We start from the raw sequence: 23518 nt of genomic DNA on the forward strand, positions 1-23518 counted from the left end.
TAGTTTCTTGAACGGCAGTATTATATGCAAACGTAACATATGGGAGAACGTCGTCCCAGTTTTTGTGGTCGACGTCAACATACATGGAAATCATATCAGCGACCGTTTTGTTTAGCCTTTCTGTGAGCCCATTCGTCTGGGGATGGTAAGCAGTGGCTTTGCGGTGAACAGTACCACTGAGAAGCATGATATCTTCGGTGAGCTGCGCTGTAAATGCTGTGCCCCGGTCGGTTATAACCACTCTTGGAGCACCGTGGCGGAGTACGATACCATGTACAAAGAAGGTCGCAATATCATTAGCAGTGCCTCGTGGGAGAGCTCGGGTTTCAATGTAACGTGTAAGGTAGTCTGTGGCAACAGCAATCCAACGGTTACCAGTCCTCGACGTGGGGAATGGTCCAAGCAAATCTATGCCAACCTGCTGAAAAGGGATCCGGGGAGGATCCACGGGATGGAGAAGTCCGGCGGGACGCACGGGTGGTGTCTTGCGTCTCTGGCAGTCGCGGCATGTCTTCACGTATTGCTTTACGTCACGGCGAAGGTTAGGCCAGAAGTACTTTTGGCGTATGCGTGAAAACGTCCGTGCGAATCCCAAGTGGCCCGAAGATGGCTCGTCGTGAGTGGCCCGCAGGATGTCGTCACGTAGTGAAGACGGCACTACAAGGAGGCAGGCGGTTGCGGTCCAGTGAAAACCCAATTTGTAAAGAACGCCATCGCGGAGAAAAAACGAGGATAACTTGCGGATGAACACACGAGGCGGCTCTGGTAGACGGTTCTCAAGGTAGTCGATGAGAGGCCGGAGTTCTGAATCATCGCGCTGTTGCTTGCTGATGTCTGATACTGAGATAATGGACAGAAATGCGTCCTCTTCATCAAAGTCGCATAGCGACGGTTGAAGTAGAGCACGTGACAGGCACTCGGCGTCAGTGTGTTAACGCCCGGACTTGAACACTATCGTCATATCGTATTCTTGCAAGCGAAGACTCCAGCGTGCAAGACGGCCAGATGGATCCTTCAGATTGGCGAGCCAGCACAATGAATGGTGATCTGTCACAACTCGAAACGATCGGCCGTACAAATATGGTCGGAGCTTAGCAATTGCCCACACAACGGCCAAGCATTCCTTCTCCGTAGTGGAATAGTTCCTTTCAGCTGGAGACAAAGTGCGGCTTGCGTACGCAATGACGCGCTCGGCACCATCTTGCCACTGTACGAGGACGGCACCAAGGCCAACGTTGCTGGCATCCGTGTGCAACTCGGTGTCACTGTCTTCGTCAAAGTGTCCTAGAACAGGAGGTGTGTGCAGACGTTTCTGGAGTTCACGGAAGGCCTCTTGTTGGTCCTGCTCCCAGACAAACGGAACATTATCCTTAGTCAACCGTTGCAAGGGTTCGGCTATCCGTGAGAAGTTTGCCACGAAGCGTCGATAATATGCGCAAAGCCCTAGAAAACGGCGGAGTTCGTGTTTGTTCGAAGGTGTTGGAAACAAAGCAACAGCAATAATAGTTCAGCACAATGCGTTGGCGGGCTAGTTGGTGCGAATCGATGAAAACTTTGTTTAGCGCAAAACAACAGACACAAGAAAGACGACAGGACAAGGCGCCTTGTCCTGTCGTCTTTCTTGTGTCTGTTGTTTTGCCCTAAACAAAGTTTTCATGCAACAGCAATGGTTTTGTCGGGGTCTGGTCGAATGCCCTCGTAGCTGACGACATGGCCTAAAAATTTGAGTTCGTCATACAGAAATGGCATTTTTCAGGCTTTAAAGACAGGCCAGCAGTACGAATTGCTTCAAGAACTGCTTGTAAGCGCTGGAGGTGCTGCTCAAAAGTTTCTGAAAACACAACGATGTCATCTAAATAGACAAGGCATGACTGCCACTTGAGACCTGATAGAACCGTGTCCATCATGCGCTGAAAAGTAGCAGGCGCAGAGTACAATCCGAAAGGAAGGACCTTGAATTCGTAGAGTCCGTCAGGCGTAATAAATGCGGTTTTCTCGCGGTCACGCTCATCAACCTCTATTTGCCAGTAGCTGCTGCGAAGGTCCATCGATGAGAGTATCGAGCATGTCGAAGGCGGTCCAAAGAGTCGTCGATGCGGGGAAGGGGATCAACGTCCTTCTTCGTAACGTTGTTAAGCTTGCGATAGTCAACGCAAAAACGCAGTGTGCCATCTTTCTTTTTCACCAGAACCACAGGTGACGCCCATGGACTGGTGGAGGGCTGTATGATGTCGTCGGTAAGCATTTGTTGGACTTGATTTCGGATGGCGTCTTGCTCTTTACGAGAAACACGGTAGGCACGTTGGCGCACGAGTCTTTCATTGGAATTTGTAATAATTCTGTGTTTCGCAATAGGCGTTTGGTTGACCTTCGATGTTGAAGCGAAACAGTCCGCAAAAGGCTGTAGAAGGCTTCGAATGCTAGCCTGTTGTTCACCTGATAATTTAGAATTCACATCAATATTGCTGTTGGCTGGTACCTCACAGTTAGAATCTCTATCGTTGTGTCCTACACTTAAACAAGCGGGAACGTCACTGACTGGTTCCAAATAGGCGATGGCAGTTCGTGGGGCGAAGTGCTGGTGTTCACGACTGAAATTGGTCACTAAAATCTGAGCAGTCCGTGACGACAGCTGCAAGATGCCGCGGGCTACGCAAACCTGTCGAGCCAACAGGACTGACAGATTGCCTTCAGCGATTCCGAGATGGGGAGGATCATCGTCTGTTTCTACGGTGATCAACGCAGTACTCCGGGGTGGTAAAGTAGCACAGTCACCTGAAACGCGTAACACCGTGGACTGTGGGAGGTAGTCGTCTGAATGAGTTGCGTGTTCGCTGGAAAAAGTGACAAGCAACTCGCGAAGGTTTGTGATGGCGCCGTACTCCCGAAGAAAGTCCATGCCGAGTATGACCTGCCTAGAGCACTCTGCCAGTATAATAAATGAACCGACAAATGTGACCTCACAAATCTGTACCCTCGCAGTGCATTTGCCGATTGGCGTGAGAACATGACCATCGGCTGTACGGAGCTTAGGTCCTGGCCACGGTTTCGTCACCTTGCGAAGTGTAGTAACCAGTTGTCCGCTCATGACAGAATAATCGACACCAGTATCGACAAGAGCGGTTACAGGGTGGTTATCTACAGAAACGAGTATGTCGGCTGAAACAGGTTCACGGTTTTCGAAGGAAGGTGTCGAAGGTACGCAGTCATCGTTGTCGTCGATGCCGTCGTCGGGGTGTCGCAGCGGAGGATCTTTCGAAGTGCGTTGGACAGCGGCCCCACCCCCGGAGATCGCGGTTCTTAGTTTCCCCGACTTGGCCTCGTGGGCTGGTTACCCACGGAAGCGGAGAACGTAGTGTAGCGGCTAGGTTAGTTAGTTAAATGGGGTTTAATGGCGCAAAAGCGGCTGAGGCTATGCTGCGCCAAACACGAGGTGTTTTAAAATCCAGTTTTTAAAGGAAAAGACTTTGTTAATCTATATTTTATGTAAAAAGCCAGTGTCATCTAGAAATTTATGGATGTCACATAATGGTACTAGTCGATTATCACCTAAACTTAGAGCAGGGTGTAAAGGTATGTGTAGTTGATATAGCTTGTGCAAAAGTGCTCGTCTATGTGTTTCAATATGCGTACATGTCAGTAATATGTGCATAACTGTTAGTGGTTCTTGACATTTCTCGCATGTTGGTGTGTCTTCTTTTGTAAGTAAGTAATTGTGTGTGAGGTGTGTGTGCCCAATGCGTAGTCGGCATAAAACTACTTCGATGAACCGCTCCTGATGACAGCATGACTTCCACTCGCCAAGTATGGGTTTAGTGAGATGTAGCTTGTTGTCGGCACAACGGTCCCATTCGCGTTGCCATTTTGCCGTTAAGGCTTTTCTAATCGCACGGATGCTATCTTTGTATGGAAGTATTGTGTTTGTTATCTCTTTGTACGCTGCCATCGATGCACATCTGTCAGCTGCTTCGTTACCCGGTATACCAACATGACTTATTTGGAACCCAGCAGAAACGAATTGACCTCCCGTATTTGTTAAGCGCCAACATATTTAAAATGTCTCCTATCAGGGGTTCACACTCACATTTGGGATGTAGAGCCTTTAGTGTGCTTAAAGAATCTGTGTATATGACTGCATTTTTGTGTTTATCAGTGACAATCTTTTTAACAACAACCCAGATAGCGTAAACTTCAGCCGTGAAAACAGAAGCGTATTGTGGCAATCGAATACTTGTTTCCCAATTTTCCGCTACGGCTCCCACACCCACGTGATCTTTTGTTTTAGAGCCATCAGTGTAATATTGCATGTTATTTTGATATTTGTCCTGAAGTGCACGGAATTCTTGTTTAATGTGTTCGTGTGGGATGTCTCTTTTCTTTAAATGTGTTAACGTCCAATCACATAAGTGTGTGAAATCGTACCACGGGGCCAACCGTTGTGGTTTCTTGGCAACCTGGAGGACTTCGTGGGGAATGCCATAATCCCGACAGTATTGCTCATACCGCAGGACAAGTGGCCTAATCGTGTTCGGTTTGTTTGTGTAGTGTAAGCGTGTGTTGCATTGTGTGAGGATGTTGTAGCATATGTGTTGGGGTGATGACTGAATTCTGAGTACGTAGAAAAAAGTGAGGAATGCTCTGCGCTGCTGTAAGGAAGGTTCATTACACTCGACGTATAAACTTGGAATAGGTGAAGTTCGGTAGGCACCACTTGCCAGTCGCAGTCCAAGGTTATGTACCGGATCAAGTCGTTGGATGTAGGACTGTCTGGCTGAGCCGTGAACCACGGAGCCGTAGTCTAAAAGGCTACGCACAAGAGACCGCTAAACACGTAAAAGGCACGTTCGGTCGGAACCCCAGTGCTTATGAGACAAAATTTTAAGGATATTTAGAGCTTTATTTGCTTTAACCTTTAGCGCTTTTATGTGAGTTAGGAAATTAAGTTTGGTGTCAAAGGTTACTCCTAAAAACTTATGGTCATGTTTCACCGGCAGTATGGTGTCGTTCAATTTTAGGACTGGATCGCTGTGTAGCCCTCGTTTCTGAGAGAACAAAACAGTAACTGTTTTCTGTGTGGAGAAACGGAAACCATTTTTGTTAGCCCATTGTGTTAGTTTATTTATTGTCATTTGAAGCTGCCTTTCACAGGTTGGCAAATTTGAAGCGCGGCAAGCCACTTGGAGATCGTCTACGTAAACGGAGTGCATAAGAGACGACGGTATAATCTTATTAACTGAATTCATTTTTACTTTAAAGAGTGTCGTGCTGAGAACACAGCCTTGTGGAACACCATTTTCCTGTTTGAATGTATGTGATAGTACGGAGCCCAGACGTACCTGAAATGTTCTATTAGACATGAAATCAGCTAGGCAGTTCAGCATTTTACCCCGTATGCCGAGGTCAGCGAGGTCTCTTAAAATTCCATATCTCCATGTGGTATCATAGGCTTTTTCTAGATCGAAGAAAATTGCAAGACAGTGCTGTTTGTGTAGAAATGCACATCGAATTTCATGTTCTAGACGGACAAGATGGTCAGTGGTTGAACAACCCTTTTTATATCCACACTGATGGGGGTCAATAAGGTTTCTTGATTCTAAAATAAATGACAGCCTTATATTGATGATGCTTTCATATGATTTTGCCAAACAGCTTGTGAGGGCAAAAGGTCTGTAGTTACTTGCGGATGAGGGGGATTTATCGGCTTTTAGAAATGGAACTACTATTGCCTTTTTCCGTTCTTCCGGCATTATGCCAGATTCCCAGATTAAGTTAAAAAATTTAAGGAGAGCGTTTACAGATGCTTGAGATAAATGAGCCAGCATAGCGTAGTGAATATGGTCGTGACCTGGCGCTGTGTTTTTCCCTGCTGAAAGAACTCTGTTTATTTCTTGTTGTGTGAGGGGGAAATTGTACGGTTCATTTGATGCGCCAGTAGTGGGCAGCTTCTGTTTTTCAGCAGACTGTTTGTATTGTAAAAACTCCTTTGTATAATTCCCTGAACTGGATACATCGCGGAAATGTTCTCCAAGTATATCTGCCTGTTTTTGTATTGTTGTTTGTGTGCCTGGACTTGTAAGTAACGGTATTGTGTAAGATGAATACTGTCCCCTAAATTTCCTCACCTGGTCCCACATTCGTTTCGATGTTACCGTACTATTAATTGAAGAGATGTATTTTTGCCATGAAGATTTTTCAGCATTTCTTCGAATGAATCGTGCTTTGGCTTTGGCTCGCTTGAAGTTTAACAGGTTGCTATTGGTGGGGTATCTCCGTAGGATTCCCCAGGCCTTATTTTGTTCTTTTTTAGCGTCGGTACACTCCTTCGTCCACCAGGGGTTTAGCTTTTTGTGCACTATACCCGATGACAGGGGTATCGCCTTTTCTGCCGCTGTGATTATGACTTCAGTGATTTTTTTATTAAGTTCATCAATACTAAGCTCTGGCGAAAAGACATTTTCCAGTTTCGCGTTCTCCATAAAAACCTGCCAGTCAGCGAGCTGTAATTTCCATCGGCGTGGTCTAGTTACTAAAGTTTGTGGTGATGGTAGGAGTTTGATGAGTGCGGGTAGGTGGTCGCTACCATATGACGTGTCGAGGGCTTCCCATTTAAAATCAGTAAAAAGAGAGGGTGAACAAAAAGCTAAATCTAAACAACTAAATGTGCGGGAAGTCGGTGAGAAATAAGTTGGCGCACCTGAGTTTAAAAGACAGATATCATTTGATAGAATAAAATCTTCAACGAGTTGTCCTCTTTGGTCAGTCTTGACGCTGCCCCAAAGAGTACCATGAGCATTAAAATCTCCTACCAGGACAAATGGCTCCGGCAACTGATCTGTTAGTTTTTCTAAGTCTTTAATAGTAAAATGTGTGTGGGGTGGAATATATAGTGAGCAAATGGTTATGGTTTTGTAGGATAGAATGGTGACAGCTACGGCCTCTAAAGATGTATTTAATTGGACATTTGGGGTGGGAGTGCCGCCCTGTACGACTATAGCCACTCCTCCCGACAAACGGCTGGAACATTCGCGGTCCCTTCGGACAACGGTGGAGCCTCTAGGGAATTGATTGTGTTTAGGGCCTAAGTTTGTTTCTTGTAGGCAAAATGCGACTGCCGAAAACTTATTTGTTATGTCTTTAATGTCACCCAAATTGTGAGTCAGTCCTCTACAATTCCAATGTATGATAAAAGCCATAAAAGCCATAGTGGCACAAGTGAGAATGTTAATTTATATATGTGTACTAAGTAACTGTAGGTGACATTTATTATCGGAAATGTACTATTGGAATAACGGTAACCGTTCAGGTTACCGGTCCCTTTGTTCGCGTAGTTATTGTGATCTTGTCTTTCTTATTGCGCTCCAAAGAGCGCTGATCTTTTTGCGTCGATGACGCCGGAGTTTTTTTGTCGACCTCCATAGCCTTCTCCGAGGCGCTCGATGGTCGAGAACCAGGTGCTGAGACGCGCGTCTCAGGCCTGGGTGTTCGATTTAGCCTGGGGCCCTGTGGAACCGGGGTCTGCAGGCCGGTCTGTGACGATGATGATGGAGCAGCACTGGCTGCTGCCACCAAGGGGACGGATGGAGTTACTACTGGGCCACTGTCTGCGGTCCCTGTAGACTCCCGAGACCACTGCGGTTCTGTCCCCTGTCGCACCGCACTGGCGTAGGTTGTTTGAGGTAAGTGTGCTAGTTTCTTTCTTGCTTCATAGAAGGAAATGTTCTCTTTCACCGTAAGTGCAATTATCTCTTTTTCTTTCTTCCAGCAAGGACAAGATCGTGAATATGCTGGATGATCTCCTTTGCAGTTTGTGCAGTGCGGAGCAGCATTGCAGTTCTCCGACTGATGGTCATTGGCGCTACACTTTGCACATGTTGATTTACCTCTGCATGATTGCGATGCATGTCCGAACCTCTGGCACTTGAAACACCACCTCGGGTTCGGGATATATGGTCTTACGTTGATCTTCAGATAGCCTGCTTCAAGTGTAGTAGGAACAATACTGGTACCAAAGGTAAGTATAACGTGTTTGGTTGGGATTTGTTCGTTTTTTCTTCGGAGAGTTATTCTTTGAACCTTTATTACATTCTGTTCTTGGAAACCTTCCAGGAGTTCTTCATCGCTCAGGTTTAAGAAATCTTCTGATATTACGCCCCTGCTTGTGTTAAGCGAACGGTGTGCTGAGATTGTGACTTTGATGTCACTGACATTGGCGAGATCAGCGAGCTTTTCTACTTGGTCTTTGGTTTTGAGTTCAAGGAGGAGGTCCCCACTTGACATCTTTGAAACCTTGTATTGCTTTCCAATTTTTTCTGCTATGCATTTTGCTGCTAGGAAAGGGGATATTTTTCTCATTGGCAGGGGTCCTTCACTGTGGATCACATGGTAACGTGGGAATGTTTCCACGCTGGGTTTTAAAGTGAAATCAGAAATTGCTTCGGTGCGCCCTCTTTTGTTAGGACGATTTGGAAGGGGGGGGAATGCATTTGCCATGTCATTCTTAGAATATTCAGCGGCGATGGTAGCCACCCACCACCGAGCCCAACAAGGGGACGCTATAAGGTTAGGAATGTACCTGTATACGTCAGTATACAACGCCGCTATAACCTAATATATGTACCCAAGGTTGGGTAGATACACACCGTTAACCCTTGCCGCCAGGAAATACGGAAGTAAAAGAAGTGAAGAGAAGACAGGAAAGATGTAAATGTGGGAGAGAAAGACGGGGATTGGAGAGGAGGGCAGGAAAAGGCGACTGCCGATTTCCTCCAGGTGGGTCAGTCTGGAGGTGCCGTCTATGTGAAGCCGAGGCCGAAGAGGTGTGTTGCCTCCGCCGGGGGGCCTTAAAGGTCCAAACACCCAGCATCGGCTCAACCTCCAGGATCCCCCTTTCCCCAGACACGGCTAAGCCGCGCATGGCTACACGCGGGAGGGTCCAACCCTCGTGTGCTCGGGTACGTGGTGTCGCAACACACCAAACGCCTGCTGACGCAGACGCCCCTGCGGGGAGCGGCTAGGTGACGCCGATTATCGAGGAGGTGGTGATCGGGACTGGCGCCTCTGCGGAGACGGATATCGGGTCGTTGGCAGGGACTGTTCAACCGGTGGGAACTGCGCGTACGGCGACGGTGGTTGACTGGCCAGATATTGCTGAATTTCTGTCGGGCGCTCTCCCTCACGTGGGCGACGAGCCCTGGAGCCCTATTCTTCGGTAGTAGCAGGCACGGTACAAGTGGCCCGCTTCGCCACAGTGGAAGCAGAGTGGCTGATAGTCAGGTGTTCGCCACACGTCTGACTTTCGCGTATTGATTCGGGGGCTCGTGGACCCGTACATATTTGTACGTGAGGCTTGGCCCTGGAGGCGGCACAGCGGTTCTTCAGAAGAAGGGGGGATTACGATGGTTCCCGGGTTGCGCAGGTAGCCTCACTGCTTGCGCATAAATCAGTGCGGGAGCGGCTTCAGGTCTGGCTTGCACGAATGGATGTGCCGCCTGGCGGACTTCTTCGCGGACGATATCTGTAAGGGATGTTACGGTCGGTTGAAATCGCACTCCCTGTAGTCTATCGAGCTCCTCACGCACGACACTACGTACAAGCTCTCGAAGCGCATCGGTGTCATAGGGCAACGAGAGAGAAGATGCTGATCCCAGGCTGATTTGGCGATCGTAGACCGAAGAACGTTGCTGAAGGGCTCGCTCCATTGTTGTGACCTCACTGACGAACTCAGCTACTGTAGCTGGAGGCCTTCGCATCAGTCCAGCAAACAGCTGCTCTTTCACTGCACGCATCAGCAGGCGTACTTTCTTCGCTTCTGTCATGCCAGGGTCAGCACGCTTCAAAAGCCGCGACATGTCCTCTACGAACATGGCTACGCTTTCGTTCAGCCTTTGAACCCTATTCTAAAGGGCTTGCTCTGCTCGCTCTTTTCTTGTGGGGCTGCTGTACGTATCGCGTATCTGCCGTTGAAATTCTTGCCAGGTGGTGATGGATGGCTCGTGGTTAGCGAACCATGTTCGGGCAGAGTCCTCTAGGGCAAAGTACACATTCCTTAACTTTTTCTGCTCGTTCCAATAATTGACGTCAGCCACACGATCGAAGTCGTCGAGCCAGTCTTCCACGTCCTCAAAAGGCTCACCATGGAACAGCCGCGGCCAGCATGGGGTGTGGAGAACCAGCGACGCAGGAGGCTGTCCCGTACTGTATGTCTCCTATGTCTGGATTGCGGTTGTGGTGGACATCCTCGGCAGATCTTGCAGGCCGTATGCCGGAGGCAGTCTTTGAAGCCGTCGGCTTTTGCGTAGGTTGTCCGCTTCCAGTTCCTGGGGGTCAGAGTACATAGACGCGTACCCAGCAGCTCCACCAGTTTGTCACAGAAAAAGCCACAAGAGACTTCGGTCGACGCTATAGATCTTTTTATACATCGCTGTCCTGGCACCTTCGTCGTTCTCTTCTTCTGGGAGCCACCCAACATGCCTAGCATGTGGCACCGAATCGCACCGAGTGGCTGTCAGCTGTGTCGAGGTCGTGGCAATATATATATATATATATATATATATATATATATATTGTAAGTCTCGGAGCTTTTGCTTAAGCGAATCCCAACTGGTGAGCTCACCTTCGTGCGTCCAAAACCAAACTCGAGGTGTGCCACCGAGGTAAAAGACTACGCTGGCGAGCATGATAGTAGGGTCCCACCGGTTATTGCGGCTGACGTGTTCGTACAGGCTGATCCAGTCCTCGACGTCTTCCCCATCTTTACCCGAGAATACCCCAGGATCACGGGGAGCGGGGAGAGTGATGTGGGTCGTCGAAGTGGCAGCCGGTGTCGGAGCCGGCGGAGTCGAGTTGTCGCCGGGAGCCATGAAGGAAGGCTCGACGTACCGTCTACTGCGAAGCTCCGTGACGAGGTACAGGGAACGTCCACCTCCATCAGATATGTTACGTAGGAAGACGCAGTCGAAAAGCTATATACCATACATTGTAAATAGCTATACTTGTATAGCTATTTACAAGTAAATACGCCGCACTAGGCCAAGAGGCAACAGCCTGCGCTAGCCTCTAATCGTCGTGGTCGTCTTCACCCTGCTCGCCTCTTTGTCATCGCAAATACTGTTCCGTAGCACTATCACTGTGCCCCACTCCGTCGTCACCGTCGCCGATAACCGGCGTGCCTCCCTGTCGTTAATTTCGGCCTGACAAAGGAAGTTCTACCCAAAAGCATATTGGTTACAAGGCTCCGTGCTATCGGAGATGACCAACGTGTCACGACGTTTCCCGTAGACGTCTGCTCAGATTCTTCTCCATGTCCACAGGATGCTATTTGTTCTGACGCGACATTTTGTCCTATGATTGCTGTGGACCTATTGCCTGAACAAGCAGCAGCTCTGTGGCGCCTTTTAGTTTCCTACCACAACATATTCGACCTCAGCAATCACCAACTGGGCCACACTTCAATTGTTAAGCATCACATAAATACTGGTGATGCCAGTCCTATTCAAATCAGGCACTGCTCAATAACTGATAAAGAATTCAAATTTTTAGAAAACACACCAATTTTTTCATTGACATTTGCACAGATAATAGACAGTTTTAGTATAGCGTACGCTATACGATTGCGTACACTAAAAAAATAGCGGGTCGTCACTGCGCATGCGCTGAACGCTGAACGAAAGAGCGGGCGTACGCAACGCAAACGAGTTAGCGTTAGCGTTTTTTAGAGTGCCTCGATGCGCACCCGCGCTCCGTTTAGCGTGAGGACAACCACGTCGCCTGCTAGCGCGACCGCCATTTTATTGCATACGCTGGTCGCGGTGCGCGCGTTGGCTGCGTGACGCGCCCATAGAGTTACTATACTGACTCTAGAGGACAAGCTACCCATAGGGCCCATGCATTGAAATCGGGAACCGCAAGAGCGCCGCCATGTTGCTACGCGCCGAGGTTGCCAGCTCCTGAGACGCTTGCTAGACTTGGTGACAGTATCTGTTTTAATCCGGCATTATAAGAACAAAGAAAAACTGCGCAAAAAAGAACAAGACAAGGAAAGAACCACACGACACGGGCGCAGACTAACAACTGGTTTAATGCTCGAACGCCTCTTTCCCACCAACAACAGAACGCATGCGCACCAGCCACAACGACCAATGCCGCTATCATGTGGTCAAGCCTAGGAACGCCAACTCCTTGCGGTACAAATGTGTGGAAGCTTCGCTAACACATTTATCAGGCCCTAATCTCGCGATTTCTAAAGCTTCGATTACTTCACGCTCTTTCTTATCCCTTGCGTGTCCGACAATCTTAGTCCTGCCGAAAAGTGGGGTACAAGCATTGCCGTCATGCCTGCAGGTCTTGCAATGCTTAGTAATATGGTGTCCTCTAGAATCATCTAGGGAATTGGCATGTTCTAACAATCTAATATTAATGCAGCGGCCTGTTTGTCCAACGTACACGTTGCCAGAACTCAGCGGAATCTCATAGATGACATTCGCTCTACAGGGTACAAACTTGTTCCTGTGGTTAGTGCAGCACTCGATTTTCTTTTTCCTATCAGGTGTAACTAAATTGCACAGACTGGACAGCTTACAAGGTGCCGAAAAGAGAACCTGTATGCCGAATTTACCCGCGACCCTCTGTTGTTGGTGGGAAAGAGGCGTTGGAGCATTAAACCAGTTGTTAGTCTGCGCCCGTGTCGTGTGGTTCTTTCCTTGTCTTGTTCTTTTTTGCGCAGTTTTTCTTTGTTCTCATAATGTCATACCAACTAGCCCCTCACCGTACGCTTCTAGATTTAATCCGGCAACCATAGCAGCATAGCAGCATGGCGTCTCGCTTGTAGTGTTGTGATGTGTGCGTGCAGCTGTGTGTTTGGGCTTTATAAGTTGGTTCTTTATTCTATGTTGTGGGACGGTGTGGGTGTGGTCCATGTTGGCCGTACAGGTGGTAGTTATGCAACCGAGGGATGATCCTGTTGAAGTTTCCGGAGGTATGCGGTTTTCAGCGGTCACGCCTGTTGCAGGAGTGTCACTCGACGAGGTTACGAGCTCGAAGCTGTGGTCAGATTCCTCGTTGGCGTTCCGTAATTCTCTTCGCACGGACGCGGTATGTTGCAAAAGCCGCTTTCGCGATCTATCGTCGTGACGATAGATAAGGTTTTTTTATTATTATAAGTACTGATCCAGCTGTAGGGCACATGTAACCGACAAACTGAAGTCTCAGGAGAGCACCTGAGATTATAATAAAGCAGGCGGCGCAGGAACTCCAGGGCACCCAAGGGACAGTGGGGGGATCAAAGCTCGAAGCAGAGCGGTACGTAGGTTGGGGCCGCCGAGGCAGGTGTGTGCCAGGGAGTGTTCGCACGGACAGCTCCCCTGGCACGCGCAGCAGTGCCTCGCAAGGTCGAGATACTTTTAAGGCACCTGCCCCCATGATCTTTCTTTTGCCTCGGTGCAGTGAGCACGATTAACGAGAATAATATGGAGGACATCCGGTGCAGTCGCGAATGCATCATGGCAAATGTAGCTCGCGTCGCCTGGCGTGTGTAGTAATATCAGAGTTGGTTGTATGAACTTTATGCATAATACGCTTTGTTACGGCACCTTAACGGAATGGGTCTAGAGGACGGTGTTGGTACATTTTTTCGTACCGCCCTAATCCTATACCCCCCACTACAAACACACACACATACCCCCCTTTTTTATGTATACATACAATTCCTTGCCATGACGGATCATAATAGAGGAGGCTATGGACGGAGTGACCAGTTCAAGTTGTCAACTTGTCAGTAACTGTCATAGGAATCAATGTAATAAACACAATTCCACGATCGGATTATTTACTTTCATTTTTTGTTGTAACACTGAGGACTACATAGAACTTTATTTTGTATATGTGAGAGAAGTATGTGGATATCACGAGCTTAAGCCAATGTGTGATACACAGACAAAGCAGCTGCTACAACATGAACTGCATTGAGGGCCGCACAACACATACGTAATTAAAGGTGCAAAATATAGGGGGAAGCTTCAAAATACGCTCTGTAGCACTGCAAAGTATAACATATATTGTATGTGTACAATAAATATTCAAAAAAACAATGCATCAATGTCCCATATGCCTTCAAGTTTATTATCAAGTTCAAGTTTACTGAAGTTTATTATGAGCATATGTACAACGGGAATCTACTGACGCACCCGCAGTCAAGGTGGCTGTTCGAGGTGTGCTGGCTGCCTCAGTGTAAGAAAAAGAAATTGGGCGAATGTCGACACTAGTGCCACTGCTTCTTGCCTCTGACCTGTACGTGCCTCCGCGGCATATTTGTGCACAAGTGTGCTGGCGTGGCGAGGCGTAGGAGTCATCCGAGAGAAAGAGTATCGTTTACATGGAGAAGTGGCTGTTCACATTGCCTGTCGCTTTCCCTCAAATGTTTCCTTGGCGACTAGGCTGACACACCCGCAGTCAAGGTGGCTGTTCGAGGTGTGCTGGCTGCCTAAACGAAAGAAAAAGAAAGAAATTAGATGAATGTCGATACCAGTGCTATTGCTTCTTGCCTGTTACCTGCATTTGCCTCCACGGCCTCTTTGCTTGCGGAGTCTGTATGAGGGAGCTGCTGTTGCTAGGCGTAGGCATTGTCTAAGCAAAAAGAAAAGGCCATTCAAATGGGGAATTATGGAAATAAATGCAGTTGTTATGTCTGCTTCTTGCACTCTTCTTGCCTAAAAGTTTTCAAACATAGTGTCCAGTACACAACAGCACTTTGGCTGCTTCTGCTTTTTACCTGCAGGTGTTGCTGCGAGATCCTTAGTATTGCTGCGTGCAGCATTGTAACACTTGGTGGAGGCATTTGAAGTGGTAGCCAAAAATATAAAGAATCATCCTTGTCTGCATGAATGCTTTCAATTTCTAAATGCAGTGGTAACTATCACTATTAGTGCAAGGCCCCCCACATCTATGCGGCAAGTACCATAGCTCGAAACTGAATTTTTCCTTTAGTGTTTCACAAGGCGTCTGATATGTCTACATTAGATGTAATGTTTGTTTTTATTTATCCCAGTGTGGAGAGAGCATCATTAAATTTTTTATGCTTGCGTGTCTTGTTTTTTGGTTTATTTCTGAATTTATCAAGCAGCAGTCTCATGATGCTAAAGTGACTTATGTAATGACAATCAGCTTTTGTTTTGCAGAAAAACAACGCATTTCCTGACCCATTGTTTGACATCCCCTCACTCGCATAATTTTGCAGAGTATTCTACCTATATTGACTTGCTTAACCTCCAATAAAGAGTCTTGCATTTTCAAATACGACTCTTTCCTTAAAATCATTCGACACTTCTCATAATTTCTGTACCTTGGGCTTCTGATACTCTGCATTCACCATTTTTGCTTGTTTCTGACTAGAAATGTCTTCTTTAATTTAGAGCTTAAATTTTACCTTTGGAACACACGGAAGGGCTTGCCATTGCATATCTGCATAAAAGGGAAACATGTTTCATTAAACATTTGCAAAATCCAATTGAAGATTGATGAATGCAGCTTGCAGTGTGATATGACTGAATGAGCCATAAAAGTAACTCATCTCACTTGGTAAATTAAAGCGCATATTAGTGTGATGTACAAGATACGTTACACTAAAGTGGTGGTTTCTCTTGCTTATACAGCAAAATAATCGGTGCGCGAGAAAAAAATTATTTTTGCATACCCCTTGTACACACTGATTTAAGGAAAATGAGCTGGAGCTGTCCAAATGATCTACTTATTTTACCTGCGAGTATGGTCAACAAAAATGTGTCCCAGCTGCTTAGTGGTATTTGAGATTATGTCAGTATTGCATGTGTGCCTGTTGTCTAAAATAATTGAATTTTGAAAATGCTCGCAGGGATCTGATGTGCGTATCTGCAGTTTATGGATACATGTAAAAAACTCGGCATCAAGTGCAAGTGAACGGTCCCACAGGCCCGGAGTCGATCATGCAAATAGATTCGCTGCACAAATTTGTGACCAGAAAAGATATTCCACATGAAATGGCATGCAAGGAAGTGTTGAAAATATTGCACAGTTAATAAAACGCCTACGCTATTAATATGTGGGTTGATGCACTCGTTATGCAAAACGGAGGTGAGGCGTGCAGACAGGACACAAGAGTAGAGTATTTACAATCAAACAACACGAGCGCCGTCCACTGCTCACTCTTGTGTCCTGTCTGCCTCACCTCTGTTATGCCTCACCTCTGTTTTGCATAATGAATCCTTACCAACTAGCTCAGCTTTCCGTCGTTCTAAGTCTCGATGCACTCGATTTCGTCCGCATTAGGCACTCGCCTCTTGATTACTTCGTGGCACAGAAATACCCAGCATCAGGCTGTTTTTCTGCTGTGGCCTTTGTAGAACCATGGTTGTTCGAAGTGCAACAACTAAACAGATTCTTTGAGTTGCTTGTGGCTTCGCCAGTACAATTCCGGTGCGCTGGTCCGCCTGTCCAGCAATTTCCTACTGAAGGGAAACCTGCAAATAACAACACCGCTCTGCATGTAGAAAAATGCTCTACTGTGACGCTTCTCAAACCATTGTGATGCACCACAAGAGCTGCCTACTTGCGTGATATTCTCAACAAGGGGATACATTCGTTTACTTACATGTGAAGGTATATGCCAGAGCACTTCGGGGCTTCGGTGGCACATAAGGCACGAGTGTGCCATAGCGTCCGATGTCGACGCGCGATCGCATGTCAAACCTAAGCTGTACGAAACTACTACGCATCCAAAAAACAGATTCGAAACCGAAATTCGGGTCACCCTTTATTGCATGAATGCGTACATCGTGATTTACATAAGTCACGGACTTAGCGATCGCTTTCTGTAAACCTAATATTAACGCACCAGCTTCATAAAGCCATCAGGTATGCGTTTTTAGATGACAAAGCATAAGGTGACCTGTACTTGTTTTCTGCTCATTCAATAGTAATTGCGCTGGCCACATTGACCAGTAGCAACAGGGCGGCGCCCTAGAGGTTCCCACTTTTCCGGCCCAGCTTTTCCTCTAGAGTTGTTCTACTAACTGCGCCTTGATAGTGCTGGCCCCGCTAGCAGTGGGGGCTTGAATGGGCCTTTACCTTTGATAATTATTCCTTTTCTGGGGTAGATGAAAACTAGGAGCAAAGATTCGGTGTCGCATTCCCTATTTCGAGACGATTAGCGAAGGTATATCGGATATCCTTTTTTTTACGTTAGATGAGCACGGCGGGCAACTTCTCGCCGTCGTGAACTTGCTGTCGCTGCGCTTACATATGGACATAGCGGTAAGTAGGCGAAGTACGCGATGGAAGTGAACCGCTGCAAATTCAAGTACGGATGCACGGCATGTTTACGTCCACTAGCAATATTCTTCGCCGTGGTGACTTAGGATTACCTGGCTGCAAACTGTCATCCGTATATCATGCAAGCAAAACATGAGGGCTTAGGCGTAAGGAAAAACAATGATTTAATAGCTTGATCCACAAATACATGATGTTTAAAATTATAACGAACACACTTCACTGCAGTTATAATGCTGCTTATGATTACTACGCTTAACTTTTTCTCATGCTTATGTGCATGTATACGAAAAGTTCATACTTATTCTTTAATTAGACAAACACCAGCACAAGTTTTGCTTCCGTGACCTCCGGCACGTGTGGCTGGGTACTGACGTGAATGGATACGTAGCCGCAGTCTTGCGCAGGTGGCTATCAGCATTTTACTTATTGCTTCCCTGTGGTCTGCACATACGTTCAGGCATGGCCGGTCTACCTTCGCAAGGTATTCCGTAAGCTATTTCAGCGAGAACTTCGTCGTGTGTATACTGTTTGTACACCACGCGATAACATCCGTGAAGTGCTCCTCGTAGTTCTTTAGAGTGCGGATCACTTCACTGCTCGGATAGATAAAGTTCCGTCCATCATTTACATACTCCTGGAGAACTGTCAAAGAGGCATATTCATTGCTTGCTGCTCCAAGGAGGGCATCCTTGCGTTGGGAACAGGATACGTGCTTTACGACGCTTTTCAGGATGAAGCCACCAAGGTAGTATAACATACAACATTCCGTTGACGTCAGCTCCTCAATGAACAAAATCTCAGAGTCGTCTATTTCTTCGGAAAAATTTTCTGAGCACTGCTTCTTTGCTTGAGAAAGGAGGTCGACGAGGTACTCTCGATCATCAAGCTCATAGTTTGTTGTTCGCGGTGTGTGGAGACACTGCCTCACGCTCACAAGCCTCTGAGCACATATTAAGTCATATGCCGTTGGCACTGGCTTCATTAGGCGTACTATAGAAAAATGATTTTCGAGGCAGTCTTGAAGTAGCCTGCTCGTTAGGAACAATTCGTAGCCTTCATTGCCCAAGAAAACTTCTTGGAGGCGAAGGACCACTCTCGTGGAAATGAGGAGCCCAGCTTGGGATGGTTTCCCTTGAGATGTGGCGCGCATATTCATCCCTTGAATTGTTTCTGCTGCAAGGCGCAAGGTTTTCAGAGCAGCATAATATTTGTCCATATTTCGGTGGCTTAAAGCTAAAGTGGGATGGCGTGACGACATCAAGGCATACCACTTTTACACCAGATCCATGAATCAGGCTGTCGTTTCGGCAGATGGGTCAAGCAGCGCTTCTTTTACCAAAAATCGGATGGCCGGTGCAGCTTCTCTGAAGCTGCACTGAAGCTACACTAACCTTCATTTTTGTGAAGTAGCCGCTGCTCACATGAACCTCCGATAGGGCAGGGGCTACTTTAAGTTCCCTCTCTGCGTCGTAGTCCACCACTGCCTAGACGTGCTCCAGTTCCACGTTCGGTGACGGCAGGTTGTTGTCGAGCACGGTGGCATCGCTCAATGTAAAGACTTTGGAGCTTAAAAGTTGCCCTCGTAGGTTCTTCAACACATGTGCTGCATCGGCCGTGAAAAAAAACTCTTTACCGTCCAAGCATGGGTGTGGTATCGAGCACACTGTGGTGGAATTTCTGTGGCTCGAAAACCCGAATTCTCGCCACATTGCTCGATTTGCTGATCCAATGTCACATGTCACTGCACGGACTCTTAGGGAAATCTCGCTACGGCGCCGGGTAATGTCAAGCATAGTCTTTGAGCAGGGCACCTTCCACGTGTCGGCCAGTGAATTCATATCCGATGACCTGCTTCCACCGCTGATTAATTCCGCCCAACATGAACCCGAACGCGTGATTGGCGGGCTCCTCTGGCTTTGAAGGAAGTGTTGTACCTCCAAGGAGAATGTCTTCAGTTCTATCCAATTCAAACGCTGTAGCTATTTACATCTCGTCTAGAAACAGCACGCAGTCTTTTTCCACGTTTTCCATGGTCTCAGCCTTGCACTTCATGATATCAAAAACTTCTTGAAGAATTCCTGGAAGGAACCTCAGTCCCTGGATCCTCCGCGCCAACGTCCTGCTGGACGGATGAGGGTAACCCAACTTCCTCAGTGTCTCATAGCCGGTCGTTCCGCAAGCAAAATTATTTGCAAACCTTGTTTAACTGTCTCCGCAGACCATGTGTGACCCTGGGTGCTATTTTTATAAAGAGCGGAAATTTGATCTGAATTCCAGAACCGCGTATCTTTTGCGAAAGTATCCAACTTACTTTCAAGCTTTTGCACTTGCTTTTTAAGGTTTTGGATTGCGTTCTTAGAAATTGTGTGATGTTCTTGAAGAGTGGCGTATTTTCTTTCCATGTCTGCCAACTGCTTTTTCAACTCAGCACAATTCCTTTGCGTCTCACTAGCTGTGGTAGTTTCATCTGTTGAGCTTGGAATTCCGACGTTCAAAGCTTCGTCACCTGGGTTGTTGACTTGGAAGTTGTTCGATGACGCCTCTTGCGATACCGTGTTAGTTGACTCGGGGAGCATTTCCCCTGCCTCAGATCCGGCGTGAGGTACTTCAGCGGGGTTACTTACCTCTTCATTGGGGGATATGGGCATATGGTGGCTTTAGCTTCCTTAGAGCAACTGGAAGCAGAAAGATGCACAAACCGATGATCAAATTAAGCACTAAGATGAGGGAAAACGCGGTATCAAGGAATATGGAAAATCAAGACAATGCGGAAACAAGGCACGGCCAGCGTCTCGGCAACTTTGGTTTGAGTTTTAAGTTTTCCACAAAGAAAACCTAAGGGTAGGGCGACAAATAGGTATACATAAGTACCCGACTAGGTATCCGCTCCCTGTATTAATTACAATGTCGCCTTGGTTAATCACACATTAATTAGTCAACGCGACTGATTCGCTTTTTCAAGAGGAAATGTGTTAAGTGGGTGTGTTGAGATAAGTTCGTTGCACGAACCGGCCGACAGTACAACTGATTAGGTAGAAATGCTTCTCTATAAGAGCGGCAGAAGCAGCATTGATACACACACGCGCACATACGTACGTACGTGCATACATGCATACATACATACATGCATACATGTATACATACATGTATTCCGTGTAGCGAAGGAGTCGGCGGGAGGGCGGGAACGGAATGCAAAAAAATGGCGGCGGCGTCTCCCGAGAACCAGTTTTGGCGGAGACGACCCCTTCCAAGAGTGGCGCCACCCTCCGCGGAGAGCGGGCGCGCATCGAAGCACCCTAGTGTTTTTGCGTGGTTTGCGGATTTTGCGTGAAACATGGCGGCGGTCCCGGCTGCCCGCTTCTAAAGGGACTTTACCCGCTTCGAGTTAAAATTCGGCGTTGCTTTTGTAAAATGCACTTCGTTCGTAGCGAATGATTGTGTAAACGGCGTCGCTTAGCCTCAGGCCGCTTTGACAATAAGCTCGTGGTATTTTGAGATCGCTTCTCGTTTCGAATGAGTCAAAGCCTAACAAAAGAAACATTTGAGATGTCAGCGCCACCTGTCGTTACAGTCGGGAAATAGCCGCAAAGATGGCATATGGCCTCTGAGATCCAAAGATATCGCCGGCCAACTAAAATTGTAGAAAACGTGCCCTGCTTAGCGTACGCTACACTATAGTGTATAGCGTACGCTAAACTAAAACTGTCTAATGCCTTTCGATGTAATTCGGAGCATGCAGCTTTAAGGGCATGCATATATTTTTAAAAAATTGAAAGAAGCATGAAAATGTACCTTTTTGGGTTTTTTGTTTTACTTGCTCTCGGAAATAAGCCGTATTGTTTTTCTTGATGTCTAGTACCTATGTCACAAAATTCGGCGCATATCACAAGAAAGAGGCGCAGCGCGGAAGCAATCGAGCCCGCGCGCTGTAAAAGAAAACAAAAACGGAGAAGGAACCCCGGAGAGCGTGTAGCTTTGCGTGTGCTGCTGCCCTTTCCACTTTGCTCGCCGGCGCGGCGCCAACAGGGACATGGCTAGGGTGGCTAGACTGAATTAAAAATTATGGGGTTCTACGTGCCAAAGCCACTTTCTGATTATGAGGCACGCCGTAGTGGAGGGCTCCGGAAATTTTGACCACCTGGGGTTCTTTAACGTGCACCTAGATCTAATTACACGGGTGTTGCCACTGAGCAACTACGGCGGGTGTCACACTGAATAAACGAGTGAGTTTGTTTTCAAGGGAATTGTCCAGGTTATAGAACGATTCTGAGGGATATAAAAGGCCCTCAAGGTCCCGCTCTTTGGCTGCCTCTGGTGGAAGCTCTCTGGGTACAGTGGCTCTGGGTACAGCCACTGTACTCTGGGGATATTGCCTTTATGGTGCTTCGCAGTCTTCACAATGTGTGGGCAAAACACGCCTTCTCGATCGCCACATAACCTGCAATGTAATAAACTAGCCGTGCGTCGCTGCGGTGCTGAACATAACTTTGGTGGTCCACAGCATCTCGCCCTCGAATGACGGAATGTCGGGAGGAGCACTCCAAAACAGGCGACCAGACCTACTGACAGCGGAGGGCGCAGGCCAGCGCGGAAGTACCACGCCGTAATACGGTAATACCACGCCGCGAGCAGCAGCGCCACGTTCCCCCTGGTGGAATCGGTGCGCAAGGGGGTCACGCGCGCCCGAAGGAAAGCGCCGCCGGTATTCACACCTCCCCTTCTAGCCACCCTGGCCACCCTAACATGGCCGCGCGCGCCGTCGATGGTTCCAGAAGGCCCGAGTGATTTCTACTCATTCTCCACGGAGAGGGAGTAGCCTCGACCATGCTTAGTTGAGCGTCTGTACGGTACGCTCCGCTCCGAGCTGCCCCGCTAAGCCACAGCGGAGCGGCGGGCGATTTTCACGTTCTAGTTATACGTTTAGCGTAGCGGAGCGGACCTTTCTAGTGTTCCTGTATGTGCTCCCGCAGGGAGCAGAGTTGCGCATAGGTCCGCCGCCGTGATCCAGCTCTGCAGCGAAGCCACTCGCGCGCGCAGGAGCCAAATGCCGCGCGGTGTTCCGCCTTTTTCTCTAGTGGTCGTGAGCTACAAGCGCCAATTGTTCGCAGGCGCTTAGCAAAGGGCACTTCTTAATACAGGCTACGCTCGAACGAGTCATTCGTGCAGCCGGAGGGGGTGGGCTTCCAACCAACCGAAACTTTGTATGTACCTATGTAAACACGCATATACAAACACACACACGAACGTACAAATAGGGGGTAGGACCGCCTTCGATTCCCCAAAATAAAATACTCCCGTGGCTTGAACAGCTCCAAAGTTCGCTCGCAAACGCGCAGTACGTTGCCACAAAAAGCGATGCAATGATTTTTAGCATGCATATGAAGTTGTCTTATCATGGTCAGAAAGCAAGAAATGTTTTAAAGAGTGTTTAAAACTTCACACGCGTAAGCTGGACACTTAGGGCATTTTGGCTGCCGAAACCAGCCGATTAATGACCGTCGCCAAGAGAGCTATCGTGCCTGCAGTTATGTCAGTGACCGTTAACAGAGCGCCATTTATCGCTAACCATCGTTCACAACAGCTGCACGTTTTCGATACATGCGGTGCAGACACAGATTTAAGCGCATTTCAAATGTTGACATGCGCACATTTTAAGCAAAGCTTACTTTTATTTACTATTACTATTTAGTAGTACTTACTATTTAGTAGCAGCAAATCTGCAAGTAGACAAAGATTCAAGATGCAAGAGCTTCTAGCTGCTCCTCTGAACGCACGATCGACGGTCCACTGATTGCAATGGCGATGGTACTGACGGAAACGACGAGTTCGCATGAGTCGGCGATGCGCCCGTAAAGTTGGCTTCGCAGCGGCGCGGATCATTTGACGTCATTTTTCGCGCTCGGCCAATAGCGGTGCGAGTGGCGCCGGAAAAGTTATGCGCAACTCTGCTCCCTGCGGGAGCATATACAGGAACACTAGACCTTTCGTAGTTGCAGCGCCCCCTGGCTAAATTCAGGGTAATGAAAGAAAATAAAAACACTTTCTGATCACTCTTATACAGTAAAACGTATATATGTATATATATAACTTATTTCTCCATGGTATATCTAGACGTGCGCTTGTAATGCGTTACCGGTCCATTTTATCCAATAGAAAATAAAGCGCCCTCTTGGGGAACGCCACGTGTTAGCCAGCGCGCTTGCTTTCTGCATCAGATCCG

At 47.6% G+C, this 23518-nt stretch overlaps 1 long non-coding RNA gene across 1 annotated transcript; it reads right to left on the reverse strand.

The window, feature by feature from the left end:
• Positions 1 to 13294: 13294 nt before the first annotated feature.
• On the reverse strand, positions 13295 to 16711 carry LOC129381817 (uncharacterized). The gene is made up of 3 exons (XR_008609953.2): positions 16619 to 16711; positions 14545 to 16487; positions 13295 to 14476 (listed from the first exon to the last, which is right to left on the reverse strand). It is a non-coding gene; the product is annotated as an uncharacterized lncRNA (long non-coding RNA).
• Positions 16712 to 23518: the final 6807 nt, after the last annotated feature.

The sequence above is a fragment of the Dermacentor andersoni genome, chromosome 1, assembly GCF_023375885.2.
Source record: "Dermacentor andersoni chromosome 1, qqDerAnde1_hic_scaffold, whole genome shotgun sequence".
In the NCBI taxonomy this organism is placed as follows: domain Eukaryota; kingdom Metazoa; phylum Arthropoda; class Arachnida; order Ixodida; family Ixodidae; genus Dermacentor; species Dermacentor andersoni.